This window comes from Epinephelus lanceolatus, chromosome 7 (genome assembly GCF_041903045.1).
Source record: "Epinephelus lanceolatus isolate andai-2023 chromosome 7, ASM4190304v1, whole genome shotgun sequence".
Taxonomy (NCBI): Eukaryota; Metazoa; Chordata; class Actinopteri; order Perciformes; family Serranidae; genus Epinephelus; species Epinephelus lanceolatus.
The window spans coordinates 43,565,518-43,580,567 of record NC_135740.1 but is presented as its reverse complement, the minus strand read 5'-3'; positions in this window follow the sequence as shown (position 1 = coordinate 43,580,567).

Here is a 15,050-nt window from a genome sequence, read left to right as displayed (position 1 = left end):
TAATGCCAAAAATATATAGGCTAGGAAAGTGTCAGAAAAACAACTAAAGAAGATCTTCTGGCAACCTAACGAGACATGCAGGCAACCTCATTCTTGGCAACGAGTAAAACAGTCTTGAGGGCTGTCCATCAGCAGCCTGCGGTCTCTGCTCTCACAGACACTACGTGATGACGGTGAACTCGTCACAGTACGTATGTCTGAAGTTCGTGAAGGCTCGGTCCACAAGTCCAGAGGGTGGACATTTGGATTCAGCCTTTGGGAGGCCGTTTACACGTACACGGTGATTTTGATAAACGGAGACATCTCCCTTCGTTTGTGCCCTTCGTTTACACGCAAACGGAGATTTCTCCTCTGAAAACGAGTCTTTCTAAAAACTCCGGCCAGAGTGGAGATTTTGGAAAACTCCGGTTGCGCGTTTGCATGTAAATTGAGATAAACGCAGATAAACGGAGTTATAGGCAGCCAACGTCACAGTATGCGCCGGAACTTGCGCCTGTATAAAAAGTGCGACCTATGTTGCTATGGTGACAATGGATACATGGAAGGCTTGAGCTTCTCGTTACACTGCCACCTACAGGTTTGGCATACTCTTGTGTATATATACATGGGTAAGTGTAAACGAAGATCTTTTTGAAAACGGAGACGGTGAAATGTCCGTTTATGAAAATAGCCGGCAACGTGTAAACAGCCTCTCAGTCACACTTGTCTTCCTTCAGTCTCGTTAGTCCGTCCCTGTTCCCAGAGTCTTCCCTTCTCACCTGTTGTGTATTAGTCTTGTTTGCTCCACCCTAGTGTTCCCCACCACCAATCCCCATTTCCCTCCTTTTGCTTGTGTCCTCCTCCTCCTCCTCCAGCTGTGTCTTGTTCTTGTGATTAGTTGTCTGTGTATATATACCTGTGTGTTTCACTTTGTTCCTGTCAGTTCGTCTGTGTTCATCCCTGTGCTCTTGGTGTCGTTCTCTGCTTTGTTTCCTACCTGCTGTCTTTTCTGTTTGGATTTCTTCCCAGAGTTCATCGCGTTATCCCAGTTTAGTTTGGGTTCTTCTTTCTTTTGGGCCTTTAGTTACCTGTTTATGGATGTTCTTACCAGCTGCATTAAAGCTCACTTTCTGTTAAACCTTCAACCTGCCTGCTGCTTTGCATTTGGGTCCTTGCTGAACTAATGTATGACAGTAACGGCTGCGCGTCATCTTTTTTTAAACAAGGCTGGCAAAATGTCGCCTGGAGCTCCACACTTTGTAATTATAATGCAGGTAGATGTGTGGCTGTGATGAGCAACATGATGTGGGGAAGCTTTTTTGTTTTCCCTCCGGTGACTGCAGAAGATCCCCCTCGGGTAAAAGTACCCCAGGTTGGATATCACAGTAGTCCTGTATGTAAGGACTAAAGACAAATGTATCTGAGTAAAATCCCGATGCAGACACAGGTGTTTTGATTGAGGCTAATTACTGAGTGTTTTTATTGTCATTATATTGATTCTAGGTGCAGCTGATCTTTATTTATTTTACAGGGAACTCAAAGCTGAGCCTCATTAATAGTCAGACATGTTGGGACACCAGTCGTCTTCTTTGTTGCAGTTCTGTTGTCTATCTTGATTCCACTAATTATTTTCTTTTGGGTGTTCCTTAAACTCATCTTTACTTAGTATTGATCGTGGAAGATTGTTACATGTTGTACTGCAGCGTTATTTATTGGTGAATGTGTATTGAACTGTTGTATTTTATTTTCAGGCTGCCTCTCGTCAACAGATAAAACTCTACCTTGAGGGCAAACTCTGGCTCATTTACACTGTTGTGTTTTTTTGTTGATCAATGAGCCGTGTCCTTGTTAAACACAATAAAAATTACAGAATTCCTGAAACATGAAAACTGCATTTAGAATAAGTGAAGTTTTGCAGCTCATTTTAAACCCAGTGCCGCATTTGATTCTCCTTCATTTACTCAGATATGAATTCCTAAAAGACTGAATATCAAACTAAATTACCTGTTAGTACAAACTCTTTTACTTTGGTCAAAGAGCAGCTGGCATCACATCAGAGGAGGACAATGATTCATGATTTATAAAGGACTATAAATGAGTGTCATGTGACTGAAATATGGAGTTAGTGTGTCTCTAAAATATGCAGAAATGTGGATGCAGTTCTGAATGTGTCACTGATGAATGCTTCATTAAGAGGCCTCTCCAAAATACAAAACAAAACCCAGAACCAGAACCAACCCCCCGAGGGCCAGACCTGCCCGAGGTCATGACAGACACAAACACGCACACACAGAGTCCTGCCTGCGAGGCCCGACGCAGGGAAAACACACCTCCCTCTGTTCCCTCAGTGAAGAACAAACTTCCACCATCCTCTGGTGTGAGTTTGTATTCAGGTCACTCTTCTTCTCTTGTTTTTTAACTCGTGTGAATCTCTCGTCCTGACCTGGAACCAGCTCCAGGGCTCGGTCTAATTGTTGGCTGAATAATAACTTTTAAGGATTTCAAGATGCTCATTTCCAAACATATAATCATGTCGTTGTTGTTGTTCCCACGTCATTCTCACGTGTTCAGGCCAGACAGTCGTCTCCTCGGCCTGCAGAGCAAACTTAAATGCCTGCAATTATTTTCCTCCTGACACAATTTTCCCCCCTGGTGGACAATATATTCTATTCTATCGTTCATCTGGAACAAAATCACCATCATCTTTCTCTGGGTTGATGTTCAGGATCTGGATTCATCATGAGTTGAAACGCCACTTCTCTTGTCTTCTCTGACCTTTTTTTAAAGGGTTAAGCTGCCAGTAGTCTATATTTTCATTCATGTTACCAACACTGAATGGATCCACTCAGCCCAGTCATCGGAATAAATGTTAGCTTTGTACATTTCTTGTTTAGCAGATTTGTTGAAACTTTAATGTTGTGTTCACACCGGGCGCGAATAAAATAATTTGCATGAGTGAATTACATGTAAAGGGGATGTAAAGATGTGATAAGACATGAATTCCTGCCGGGCAGCGTGATGGAAGTGATGGATGCGACGCCAAAAATGCAAAAGCCAGTGGCGCAATTTTGCGTCATACAGTTATTTGAGAGAGTTGAAATATCTGAACTTGAGCGACCAGTTCGCCAACCAGCACTGAGATGCTCTAGGAACGTATGACGCTGAGAACATACCTGCAGAAGTTCATTCATTGATTCAGTGATTTCAGGCAGGTATGACACGAATTGTTCGATATATATAAAAATATATATACATATATATTAAAAAAAATAATAATACAAATTAATTAGTTAAAATTAAAAGCAGCAGTGTACCAATGTGATTTCACACAAAACAATCAACATCAAAAGAGATCATTTATCATTTCTATTTACAATTTTTAGGATAAATCTGAAATTTATTTCACCATCTCTCATTTGCATATTTATGTTTTATTATTATCGGCTCTTTCCTGTTAAGATTTCACTTTTTAAACTGCGAGAATCTGTTTTTAGAAGGAAAGGAAAAATACGGAAATAACTTTAAAAAGAAATATTTTGGAATAATTTTCAATGCAAATGCATGGACATGACACAATAATATAAACAAAACACTAAAAAAAAAAAAAGATTTAGATCTTTTACAGTTCAAAAGACCTCGTGTCAAAATTTGAGGACCATGTGATGTGGTCAAAAGCTCCAGAACAGTAAGTGAGTAGTCCAAATGAAAATATGAGCTTGGGCATCACAGGTAAAAACACCATCATTCTGAGAGTCTAATAAAAACCTAAAGTCATAAACTTGTGTGTGATGAAATAAACATTAGTGAGGAAGAGAAGAAGGAGGAGGAGGAGGAGGAGGAGGAGAACTGTTCCTCGGGAGTCTGCAGGTTGGAGGAGAAGCTCCGGGAGTTTGGATGTTTGGAGTCGTCTCCTCGTCAATAATGAAACACAGAAACATGTCAGCAAACCGAATCTGATCCACCATAAACACATGCAGAGTGTTTCCCCTCCGCCTGACGGCCTCGCCTCACCGAGCCTCGTCCAGCTCAGAACATCGAAGCCTGTAATGATTTCCACAAACATACCAACACCGCCGGGGATGCCGAGCATCCCCTCAGAGGGATTCAGGGATACTCTCCTCCATCCTGACTCAATGTTTGTTTCAGAGCGGGCGGCCTCAGGTGCACAGGCTGAGAACAAAGTAACTGAGTGTCCAGCAAGGAGAAAAAATACTCCAAATGTGGAGCTACACATGCTACACACATGTTAGCATGCATGCTAAATGTTGCAGGGTAAAATAATCCACCTTCCTACTCCGAGTCTATACTATTAACATATTTTAACATTATAATGTTTGTTAATATGGAAATAACAAACACAAGCAGGTATGGTTTTCTAGGGTGTGTCTATTGTAAAGACCAATCCGCTCACTCAAAAAAATTTTGGAAACAGCTTACACTCAAAACTTTAAGTTTGGTTCAAAAAGGTTTTGAGCTCACCAGACATAAAATAAATGTGTCAGGAATTTTATGTCAGTTTAGCATAACTTTTTTTGTTGTTTGAGCATTTAATTCTATGTCCTACAAACATAAAAACGTTGAGTACAAATTTTCCTTTAAAGGTCATATGTATAGCTGTTTCATCCAAACAAATATTTTTTCAAAAATAATACATCCACAGAACGTCTAGAAAGGTGTAGAATTAAAGTCTATATTTTCCTGAATAATTACAGTAGAGAAATAATTGTTTTAGAAATTTTTAAGGGCCCAAAATATGTCAACATTTTGATTTGGTTACGTGTCAACCTGTAGAATTGAAGAGTGGAGCGAGAGCGGGCGAGTGTGAGTGCGACACCTGCTGGACGGGAAGTATGAATCCTATATCTATCCCCTTTAAATGTGATTGCATTATAAAAATATATTCAATTTTCAATAAAATTTATTTATAAAGCCCAAATATCACAAATCACAATTTGCCCCAGATGGCTTTACAGCATATGACATCCCTCTGTCCTTTGGACCCTCACAGCTGATCAGGAAAAACTCCCCAAAAAACCCCTTTAATGGGGGAAGAAATGGTAGAACCCTCAGGAAGAGCAGTTGTGGCAAGCTGAGGTCTCTCAATTGCTAGAACAAGGCAAAGAGATGAACTCTGAACTAGGGGTGGGCGATATATATCATTAACGATAATATCATAATTGTTGTTTTAACGATGTGCAAATTAATATTATCGAGTAAGGAAATGACTTCACAAAAACAACTGAAAACACACGTTGAAACCAGGTTGAAACCCCACACATTCACTGAACAAGAGTTACGTAACTTGCGTGCAGCAGCACGCCGCAGCACGCCTAGGTGGTCACATGATCTCTCACTGGCACCTTCCCGGCAGGTCAGCCTGCTGCTAAACAAACATTAGAGACAACATAGCAACACCGCCCACGGATGCTCCAGCAGCTTCGGAAGACGTGGGTCAACTGTAGTGATAGGTCCCAGCCTGTCAGGCTAAAGTTCGCAGTACCGGAAGACCGTCTACGGAGCTACCTAGCCTAGCCACAGTTAGCTGAACGAAGCGGCAACATGGCACAGTTTCAAGTCTCCCCGCCGGAAAAGTTCACCTTCAAGGCTGAAGACTGGCCTAAATGGAATTAACGCTTCGACAGATTCCGCATTGCTTCTGGATTGGAGAAGCAAACAAGAGAATCGCAGGAATGTGATCTCTGAGAGAGTAAAGTTTAATCAGCGGCTTCAAGAAACGGGTGAGACGGCCGACAGTTTCATTACGGCGCTGCACTGCCTGGCGGAGCACTGCGGTTACGGGGCTCTACATGATGAGATGGTGGGGGACAGGCTTGTGGTGAGTCTGCGGGACAAACACCTGTCTGAACAGTTGCAAATGGACCCGGAATTGACGCTACAAAAGGCCGTCACCAGAGTCAAACAGAGTGAGCAGGTAAAAAAGCAGCAAGAAATGTTAAGAACATTTTTCCATTAATATCATCCATGAGAAACAATTAACGAGCTATAACTCAGGCTGTTAAAAACACATATTTAAAAGAATATCGTCAAATTATCGTTATCTTCAAAATCCCCCACAATATCGAGATATTATTTTTTGTCTATATCGCACACCCCTACTCTGAACCAGGAAGTGATCTTTTTTACCTCAGTATAACTTAATGTTTGACTCTCTACCTCACAGTCGCAGACACTTTCAGTACTGTTTCATTTCACATCATATGAAGCGCCTCTGACATTCATGGCTCTGATGATGCCGCTCATAATTAACACCTCCACCTTGGATAGGAAAACCCGGAGCTGACTGAACTAGTTGGTAAAGGTACTGGTTATACACATGGCCAATGTAAGGGTTAGTCAAGCCAGATAACGAAAAGATATCCTGGGTAAGTTGAGATGGCTTTGTGGTACAGTTCTCAGATCATGGAAGGATTTTGTAACATCTGTAACCACTTGTCCAGTTGGCGGTCACCAGGGGGTGGAGCCTATCCCAGCTGACACTGGGTGAGAGGCAGGGTTCACCCTGGACATGTCACCAGACTATCACAGGGCTGACACATAGAGACAGACAACCATTCACACTCACATTCACACCTACGGACAATTTAGAGTCACCAATTAACCTGCATGTCTTTGGACTGTGGGAGGAAGCTGGAGCACCTGGAGGAAACCCACGCTGACACGGAGAGAACATGCAAACTCTGCACAGAAGGGCTCCCCCACCCTGGGGGAGTGAACCAGAAACCCTCTTGCTGTGCGACAATGCAGTTCTTGAGTAAATGTTCTTTGTGAGTTTCTCGTGACTCTTGACCTTTCTCACATACAGTAAACTGCTCTGTGTCGTAGACCTGACATTAAGATGACCCTAGAAACTCCAGTTTGAAGAAGACAACAAGTCTTCACTGTGTGCTTGTTGGTAGGTCACTGTATCCTGATGATACCTCATCACTGTCAGATCACTCCCCAGTAGAAACAGTGTGAACACATACTGAGCAAAATGCTTAATGTAGCCTGCATGGAGAGACATGTTTGTTTGCATGCAGACTTAACGCATGTGACATCAGCTTTTCATGACAGCCCTGTGTGTGTGAGAGTGTGTGAGGGAGACGGGATGATGCTGTCTCTGCAATTAAAGCCTGTCCTGGACAGATGACTGCATCAAATCTAGAGATACTGACATCAACTTTACCTTGATGGAGGACAAAGATGAGCAAGTTCAATATGTCTCTTTATTATTCCGGGTACAGTAGACCTATATATCAGCATCGGGGTCAGGAGCAGGGCTGGTCATGCCTTCACCATCCTGGGAAAAGAACAGATTGGCATCCAGGACCATGGATCTATAATTAGATGTGGATACCGAATCCCAAAGTGGCATGTATTCAGTCCAATGAGAGTTGTTTGTTGTTTTGTTCACAGTGCAAGTTAAGCTGCTTAGCATTTCCATCACAATCTGTGTGGCTGAAAATGAAAATCTTCTCTCACTTTATTCTCTGTTTTTTTATGGTAGGCTAGCAGTGTTTGTTGATTACAGTTTTTTAGGCTAAACTGAGCTAATGTGACAGAATATGAAGACAAAAATCAACAGGAAAGACTAGACCTTCATACCATGACTCTAACATCAGGTCTATGTTGCTGCACCTTCACTATAAATAATAAGAATTTAGTGTACATCAGCATAAAATGTTTATTGCCAATAAAAACTAAGCCAAACTGAGTTTCAGTGTTTTTGCCCTCCACATCTCTGCTGGAAACATCTAACAGAGGTACAGGTTTGAAAAATACTGCAAGCAGGGTGCCATAATTTAATATAAAATCATATTATCACAAAACTGATAATATCTAGTGTACCATTAAAGAACCACTGGGTCTAAGAGCCTGATGAAAAGCCTGTAGTTTTGGGAAAATGTTCTTCAGGTGGATGATACTCTGTGGACATATGGAGATGAAATCAGAGTTTTATGGTCGATGTGAGTCTAAAAGTAGAACGGTCCATCAGAGGAGGATGAGCTGTAGATTCTTCTGTTTCTGCAGGATGAAATATAGAGAGACGATCCAGGGTTTGAGCTGCTTCAGTCTCTCATCACAACCGTTACTCACCAGCTTTCAGATTATTATTACTGTAATTCAGATACAGATGAAATAAATCTGGCTATTGTTTCCTCCCATACACGCAGTCTCAGCCTGCGCAGGTAGGCTGCTCCCATCCTTTACTTAATTAAAAGAAGAAAAAACATTTAAAATATTTTGTTACAAGAAAGTCCTCAATTAGAAATATTACTCAGGTAAACGTGCAGAAAAACTATCGGCAAAATGTACTTAAACTATGAAAAGTAAAAGTTGTCAGTCTGCCTCCTTATATCGTCGGTGAAGATTCTCAGTCATCCAGGTCATGGTAATCTTAGTGCTATATACTGGGCAACTGGACTCGCTTGAGTTTCTTGAAGACGTCTTCAACTAACATCACATCCCTGTGCAGTGCCCTTCAAACCCAGTAACACACTGAGACAGAAGCTTGTCCAGGACAAAGGACAAAACACCCATACATAAGCAGAGTAATGTAGTGTATGCAGTTTAACGCAGCCAAGAATGCACAGATTTGTACATTGGGGGAATTAAACAACCACTCCACAGATGCATGGCAGCTCCTCAGGTCAAGACTCAGCTGTCCACTTACATCTAAAAGAGAAAGGACACTTCTTTGAGGACAGCAATGCTCACATCTTGGAAGACAGATGGTTTGAAAAGGAATGAAAGAAGCCATCTAAAGCCTAGTTCACATTACACGATTTTCACCGCGATTTTGACGTCACAGAGGATCTTGAGAGCCACCTTGGGTCGGAGGTGAGTCGGCAGATATTCTGCCACGACGAGTCCTCATGTGTGAACAAGCCTACGAGCAAGTCGCCCCCTCGTCTGCGACTGGGACTGGATATCTGGCATGCTAGAAAACTGGAGAAGTGTGACACGACTGACAAAGAGCATCAGCCAATGAGAGGCGGGATACGTCCCACGTCAGCACGCAGGAGGACGGAGGAAATGTGAGTTGTGGTTGGATCCAGGCCCTGGAGGCAGATCTGATTCAACACTGGGAAGAATATCCATGCCTTTACGATGTGATATGTGATGTATGAGAGGCGAAACGTCTTCAAGAAACTCAAGCAAGTTGGTTGCCTACAATACAGCACTTAAGAGCCTCCTCATGTGATTACAGTATTACTTATATCATTCTGTTTCTATCACTTACAAATAACATGAAAGAAACATTTTAATGCAACCTGGTCTCACTCTAAAGTTGCTGACTACTGGCAACTTTAGAGTGGTTAGTGATTTCCGGCGCTAGACACTGCTGAAAAAGCCATGTCGGTGGCGTCACGGGGAAATGCAGCTGAACACCAATGTAAGTTAAGGCGGAGAAATTCCGAGTAGGACAAACGTAACCAGGTGCGTTTGTTGGTCAAACGTAACCAGGTGCGTTTGTTGTTGAAGGAAAGAAACGTCAATCTGAAGTGCTGTACAGGTGTAGTGCTTTTATTTTTAAAGAGACTGTATGCAAACTGTTTATTTCCTGTGAAAACAGAGGTGTATAAAACAGACTGTGCATTCCAATACCCATACTACCAGATTTTCAAGTTAAAACTACGTACACTGCAAAGTAACGTCAGCAGATCTCTCCAGGTTGAGCTACATCTCTGGCAAACTCAGTAAGTGGCATTTGTTTAATCTCCAAAGAGACGGATATAAAAGCAAGAGGGTCAAAGTTCAGGACGTAACGTTATGAGGAAGTAGCATGTCCCAACTGTGGGCATACTGCATTCAACAGTACATACTTTTTAAGGGCAGCTGCAGTGCCTAATTAAAGTAAAAAGAAAAAGTATGCAATTCAGAACGAACCAAGACAATGCATGTAACAGACTGAAGTTGACACAGCGTCCCAGAACGTCAACAACCAACACACCCAGGGTACCTTGGACGTCATATGTGGACATGGAAAGTCCATGACCAAATGTGGACATGTGACGAGGTCACAGTGAGGATGTGTTCGTGAAAAAAATTAAATATTAATAAAGCATAAAGCGTTTCTCTTATAAGTAACAGCATTAGTCAATGAGTGTGTTTACAAGGTCTTTAGTATCCTGGTTTTGTGTTTGTGCATGTAAACACCATATCCCGAATTCAGAAACCGGGTTATGCCCTTTTCCCGGTTTCAAGAAACCCAGTTTTGCCACCTGTAGTACTCCGATAGAAGCTGGGATACTGGAGCATGTATACGCCTTATCCCGGTCTCTGACGGCTGCCCGCCGTGTGCGCAGGCGCCAGAGTGATGCACCAGATATACAAGCAACATGGCAGCAACGAGAGCTTCCCATTTTTGGAGCGACGAAGAGACTGAATTTTGCCTGAAAATGATGAAAGAACTCAACATAACTACGTGTTTAGACGGCAGAAGACACAGAAATGCCGACTTATTCAAGTCTGTTGCGGACAAGCTACGTGACGCTGGTTTTCCACCTCGCACCGATGAACAAGTTAGGTCACGGTGGAAAATATTAATATTTATAATAATAATAATAATAATAATAATAATAATAATAATAATAATAACAAATAATTAAATATAATTAATAAATATATCACATTTCCCGCTCAATCTGTTGTAAACAAAAGACGTAAAAGACGGAACCACACGTCTGTGCAGATAGGATGCAGTGATCAGAAAACAGGTTACTGGTATTTATCATGTATACAGGGATATGAATAACTGGGTTTCTCTGTGTTCCATGGAAACATCATATCCCAGATATGCTCAAAACCGGGATAAGCCTCAAAACCGGGATACTAAAGACCTTGTAAACACAGTCAATATGGAAATCAGGTGTCATCTTATGTCAAATAATTCTCAACTCAAGGTCCACTTACTGAATTGCTTCCAGAGCTTTTAGCCACATCCTGTGACCTTCAAACTCAGTTTTCAAACAAAGTTCAGGACACAAAGTGAAGTACGTCATGTATAATGTAGTGTGTTGCTCCTGTTTGATTACAAATCACATCAGTCATATAAACTTTATAAACACAGCTCCACTTTCTCACTTTAACATTCACAACTTCCTCTTTAAAACAAACACTTCAGCACATGAACCATTATCTTGATTCAGAAGGTGATGGAGGTCCTGCAGGCGGTCTGAGGCGTCCTGAGAGCGCCTGTCAGAACTGCATGAATAAGACACGGTGATCAGCCTTGGTCTGTCAGACACCACTGAGGAAGAAGAGCTGGTGTCATGAACGCTCCGCTCTGATAGGACGGGAGCAGGTCAATGACTCGTTACCTTGACTCGTCACACCTGCCTGTCTCTCTGAATTATTTGGGCTCTGAGTGTTCATGACATCTGTACAAATCTGAAGGACTTAATTTTAATCTGAAGAATTTAATTTTAAAGTGTTTGTACTTTTAGTCTCATGGTGACTCAGAGCCGAGGTTAGTTCTTCATCAAAGAAACATCATGACTGTTGTTCATTTAAATTCTCTCTAACAGCCTCAGTCAAAACTGTTCACTTCATGTTGTCATTTGTTTTATGACACAATGAGAGTCACCCTGATGACACGACTGTAGGTCACTGACACATATTTAATAACGACTCAGTGTGTCTGTTCAACCTCAGATCTGATTAAAGTGTGAGAAAGTGCAAAAATGTTTTGGAATTGAGGGAATTTTCAGAAAATTTGAATTTTTTTGGAAAAATTTTTGGGGAAAGTGAAGACACTTCTGAAAAGTTTTTGTAAAGTATGGATTTTTTTTTATTTGGATATTTCTATATTTCTTTTTTTTTTAATATTTTGGAAAAGGTTGGGGCAGGTTTTTTAAAAAAAAATAAAACTAAGACATTTTGGGGAACTATTCTCAGAAGGTAAAAACACTTCTGGAGAATTTTTGGATGTGAGAATATTTTAGGGAATTAGTAAAAAAAAGCTAATTAAAAAAGTGAGAACATTTGTAAAGTTTCAGGGGCAGTTTTTTATATTTTCGTGTATTTGTTTTGTTTTTAAAGCGTTTTTAGAAAGAGAACTTTTTTTCAAAGTGGGCACATTTTTGGAAATTTAAGATATTTTTGATGTTTTCAAAAGTGGGGACATTTGTGGGAATAAGTGACACTTCTGGGGACTATTTGGACCATATGAATATTTTTGTAATTAGGACATTTTTCAAAGTTTATAAACAGTGTAGAGTGAGAGGACTTTTTTTCATTGTTTTGTTAAAGTGAGGGCATTTTCAGTTAAGTGGGAACATTTGAATTTGGGGATTTTTCCAAACTGATATTTTTGTGAAGGTCTTTAAATTATGAATATGACGGAGGAAGTGATTTAATTTTGATGTCTCTTTTCAAATGACTAATTGAAGGTTCAAACCAGGGTAGAGGACAGAATTTAATTTAGGTTAATCCCTTAAAAACAGATTTCCTGTGGATGGCAGCAGGAAGTTGTTGTTTGCATGATTCTGTTTCAATAGATCTAAAACTATCAACTCAATATTGTACATAGTTCAAATATCTTATATATTGTTATGGAATATGTTGTTATGTGTTGACATTTAACGATCATTTGGATTTGGACATTTTGTGTTTTGTAAAATCTGATGAAAAATGCCAGATTTTTTTTTTCAATGACTCAGTTTCAATACTTATAGTAATTATTATGGTTTATTGACATACATGTTATTTTAGCTCAGGTTTCACAGATTTTAGGGAGCATTTGAAAATAACATCACAATAACAAAAAATGACATCACAGTATGCAGTTGACGTGGGTATTATGTACTGTGTATGTGTGTGTGTGTGTGTGTGTGTGTGTGTGTGTGTGTTAAGATGAAAACATAGGCGACTGTGTTACTAAAGCACATCTGAATGGAAATCACACACACACACACACACACACACACACACACACACACACACACACACACACACACACACACACACTTACATCACCTGACCCCCTCCTCTCATCCCTCTGTCTCTCTCAGGGTGGGGGGTGGTGACCATGGCGATGGTGATGCTGTTGGCGGTGTGTTTTCTGAACATGCCGACCAACCGGTGAGCCCGTCTGTTGTCATGGCGAGCAGCTGATGTGTGTGAGAGTGTGTAGAGCGACATTAGAAGGGTTAATCCACATAAATGTTGACAGCCATATTGCTGACACAGGGAGTTAATAAGACTAACAGATTATTAGCTTCATAACATTCCTCCATCATCACGCCACCGCCTGTCAATCATTGACACAATTAAATTGTTTAATGAATAAATTTGCATTGATAATGGCGGGGCTGTGGGGGAACATCTGGCTGCGGCGGTTTAATGGCGAGCGTTGCATCAGACGCCCATATGGAGGCCGAGTGGAGGGGCTGTTTGATGCTAACTAAATGAAAAGTATCACTCAAATTAATTTGGCTCGTTTGACAGTCAGGAAATCACTTAGTAAGACTGATTCTGCCCAATTACAACCTCCACCGCTAATTACTATAGGAGGAGCCATTTCGTATATCCCCTGTTCACAGAAACACACACTCACCTTCCCTCCGTCAGCATCCAGGAAATACCTACAACCCCACAAACACTCGGCAGTAACAGCTTTTTCCTCGCTGCATCTCAATACGACTCCGCTGTGAGGAATCTGCCAACAGCGTTAAAATGAAATGCAAATTGCCCCCGCTCGTTCGCCGCCATCACATCTGGCCCAGATACTTTTCTTAAAATCTTCATGTGTGTTTCCTCACAATTAAAATGAACACCGTGGTTCCTGCAGCAGCAGCAGCTCATATATACATTTCAAAATAAGACGCAATTATCCTGCAGGAGGAGCGGAGACATCAGTGTCGTTATGTGAGAGAGAGCACGAGACACAACACAAGAAGCAACAATTCAACTGAAATCATAAACATAAATATTCATGGTGACATGAAGTGAAGGCAGGTTCTCCGCTGTGTTTGTAATTCACTGAGAAATTAGGAAAGTTGTGCAGATTGGACAACGTGTCCGTGTGTCTGCTGTAAAGCACAAGTACTTCTTTACAAGCAAAAGTCCTGCATGCAACACTTTACTGCTGTGGTGAAGTACCAACAGGAAAAGTGCTCGTTCTTAGGAATAGTTGCTGCAAGAAAAGAAGATACAGAAATTCTAAAAAATGAGGGATTCTCAGGCTTTTAGGTGAGAAAAGAAAAGAAAGACGTGAGAAGCAAAAAGAGGAAAAGTAGAAAGAAAAAGGACAGAAAAGATGAATATAAGGTAGTGGTGGATCTTCCTATTTTGCACATACTGTATTCTCTTATTGTTTGTTTATTATCGTTTCTCAGCTAAATTGTTTATTTTAGGTTGTTTCTCATTGGCTTTTGTTTTTCTCAATAATAAATACAATAAATATGAAATATAATTTGGGGTGGGGGGTGATGGGGGGGTCGGATGAAGCTTGCCTAGGGCCCTAAATGTGCTGCGTCCGGCACTGATATAAGATATGACTCAAACTGAAACAATAAAGAAACAAAGGGACAGACATCAGGAAATATGGCCGCATGGAAATAAAAAATATAAATGTAAAGAGAAGATCGTGAAAAAAATGCAGCAGAATAGGAATACGATTTCACTAATATTTTGCAAACTTTATCGCACTTTCTGTGTGCAACTGAACTGTGGCACAAGCGAGAAGCAGCGAGAAATGAGGAAAGAAAAAGAAAATATTAATAATAATAATGTCTTTATTCATAAATCGCTTTTCAAAACAAGTTACAAGAGTTACAAAGTGCTTTATATGTCAGTAATTAAAACAGATAAGACATGAAAACAACAACCTTTAAAAGAGCTGATAAAAAGTTTAAATGAAGCTGAAACTCAAATAAAATCAGGAAAGGCTCTCCGATAAAAGTCTGTTTAAAGAAGGGACTAAAAAGGAAAGGAAAGGAAAGGAAAGGAAAGGAAAGGAAGAGATGTTTGCTCATGTTTCTAATTCAACACTTCACTGCAGTATTCATGGGTCAAAAGTGAAAAGGCTTTTAAAAGTACTTCCTGTCTGAGTGTTGTAAAAATGA